Below are 2497 nucleotides of genomic sequence, written 5' to 3'. Positions count from 1 at the left end.
TATGTTCAGCTTTTCTCTCAAGATACTTACACTCTGACGGGTATTCACATTTACATTACACATCCAGCGGAGAATACTGGCTTCATTCCTTGCGAGCTTATGCATGTCCTCATATATATGTATGTATATGTATATATTTATTTATGTATGTATTTATATTATCTTAGTTGAAAAACTTCGATAAAGTAAATATGTTAATAGTTACCAGGGTAGCAAAAGTCACAGAGAAACTGGGATGGTTACCTGAAGAGAAAATTACATTTATAAAAACATCTTTTATTCTTTTGGAATAGAGTGCATGTAATTTTCAAAACATGTGTCGGAATTAAAGGAACTTATTTATTATATGTCAGAAGATCGATATCTGACATATATTCCCAGAGAGCCAAACTTAGTAAAAGCATGAGTAAAAGCAGCAGCAAAGTACAAAGAAAAGAGAGTTGGGGCAAGGATGTCACCCTGCTTGACACCATTCTCTATAGGAATGAGTCCCGCCATGCCACCACCAACATTGACCCAAGCCTCCGTCCCATTATGAAATGATTTGATTATAGATACAAAGTGATCCGGACATCCAAGTTTGTCAAGCATTTTCCATAGAAAGCCCTATTTACAGTATCAAAGGCCTTTGTTAAATCTATGAATACCTGGACAAGATCCATATTCTGCTGATAGCACTTCTCCTGCATCTGTCTTGCTGTGAAAATCATATCCATTGTCCCTCTACCAGATCGGAAGCCACATTGAGATTCAGAGAGGACATCATTTACGAGACACCCATTCAGGCAGGTAAGAAGAATATTTGCCAGAACCTTGCCAGCAGCTGATAGTAGAGCAATACCTCTGTAGTTACCGCACATTGTTCTGGCTCCTTTTACTTTATAGAGAGGAAGAATAATTGCATCCTTCCAGTCCTTAGGCATTGTACCATCCCTCCAGACTGCACTAATAAGTCCATGAAGGGACAGTATGATGTAATCACCACCAAATCACTAGACCTCAGCACAAATTCCATCCTTTACAGGTGCCCTACCAAGATTCAATTTACTTATTGATGTCATAACTTCATCTATTGAGGGCGCGTAATTTAAGGAACCAATGATAGGTCATTGTTGCATAGTATAAATCACTGTTTCATCCACAACTGATTCATGGTTTAGGAGTTCAGAGAAGTGTTCGATCCAGTGACCTGTGATTTCTGTTGGTTCAGTAAATAGAGTGGAAGACTCCTTGGAAAGCAAAGGAGCTGATGTGGAGCTCTTAGGCCCATAAACTTACTTCATAAGATGGTAAAGTTTCTTGCTGTCATTTGCATCAGCAGCAGCCTGAACATCACGAGCAAGGTCCTCCTACCAAGTGTTCTGCATCTTCCTGAGAGATCACTGCAGTAGTGATTTTACACTGCTATAATGGGCAAGCGCTAGATTTCACTGCACAGTAGAAAGTCCTCTATGTAGTAATACAGTGTGGGCATGGTGCTTTACAGCCAATAGTCGCTGAACTTCAGCATCATTTTCATCAAACCAGTCTCTGTGTCTGGCAGTAGCATATCCCAGTGTTTCAGCAGCACATTGTAGAACTTGGTCTCGAAAATCTTCCCATGCTGCAGTATTTTCAATGTTGGACAAGCGTGTCTGAAGCTCTTTCCTCAACACAGCATCATATATCTTGTGGACATTCAGATGCCAACAAATGCTAACTGGCCCTCTTCTCTCTTTCTCTTTAATCATTATCCAGAACTTTGCTCACACCAGACTGCGGTCTGTCCAGCATTCTAATTAATGAAAGGACTTGACATTACAAATGTCATAGATGTCATGCTTGCGGATGGTGACATAATCAAGCAAGTGCCAAATTTTAGACCTTGGATGCATCCATGTTGTTGTGTGATTACCTTTGTGCATAAAATGAGTGTTTGCGATGTAAAGTCCATGTTCATCGCAAAGCTCCAGCAGCATGAGACCATTGCTTTTCATTTTCCCTACTTTAAAACGTCCTAGAGAGTTCCATGTTTGCCAGTCTGTTCCAACCCTGGCATTGAAATCCCCCAATAGACTGACTTTATCAGAATTGGGGATTTTCCTAAGTATGGCTCTCAGTTGGGTATAAAAAATATTTTTATCTTCATCACAGCTAATCAAAGTAGGTGTATAGGCACTTAGAATAGCAAACTGCCCGTCTTTCAGGTGCAATCGCAGAGTCATTAGACATTCATTTCTTGGAACAGGAAGCTCCTCCATCTTCTTAAGGATATCAGATCAAGCTGCAAAGCCAACACCAGCCTTTCTGCATTCCCCCTTCTGCCTCCCCTTCCAAAAAAAGATGTAGCCACCTCCTACTTCCTCAAGCTGACCATCACCTTCTATACGAGTCTCTGAAAGTACAGCTATATCAATGTTATAACGGTCCAGCTCACGAGCAGCAAGTGCAGGACGTCTTTTAGGCCTACAATCACTCTTGTTATCCAACAGAGTGCGCACATCCCAACATGAAATGT

General features: G+C 40.8%; 2 protein-coding genes across 2 annotated transcripts in view; one reads left to right on the top strand and one right to left on the bottom strand.

The window, feature by feature from the left end:
* The window catches only part of LOC106880632 (adenosine 3'-phospho 5'-phosphosulfate transporter 1), an 18127-nt gene extending 17881 nt beyond the window's left edge, over positions 1 to 246 (bottom strand). The window contains exon 1 of the mRNA XM_014930667.2: positions 206 to 246. The gene's annotated coding sequence lies outside the window, so the exon portion shown is untranslated. The remainder of the gene's footprint in view (positions 1 to 205) is intronic.
* Positions 1 to 2497, top strand: part of LOC106883096 (proteasome subunit alpha type-6) — a 267726-nt gene that overhangs the window by 256144 nt on the left and 9085 nt on the right. The gene's annotated exons all lie outside the window — the stretch shown is intronic.

This window comes from Octopus bimaculoides, chromosome 11 (genome assembly GCF_001194135.2).
Source record: "Octopus bimaculoides isolate UCB-OBI-ISO-001 chromosome 11, ASM119413v2, whole genome shotgun sequence".
Classification (NCBI taxonomy): Eukaryota; Metazoa; Mollusca; class Cephalopoda; order Octopoda; family Octopodidae; genus Octopus; species Octopus bimaculoides.
Note: the sequence above shows the minus strand (reverse complement) of the source record. Positions and strands in the feature narration are given on the sequence as shown.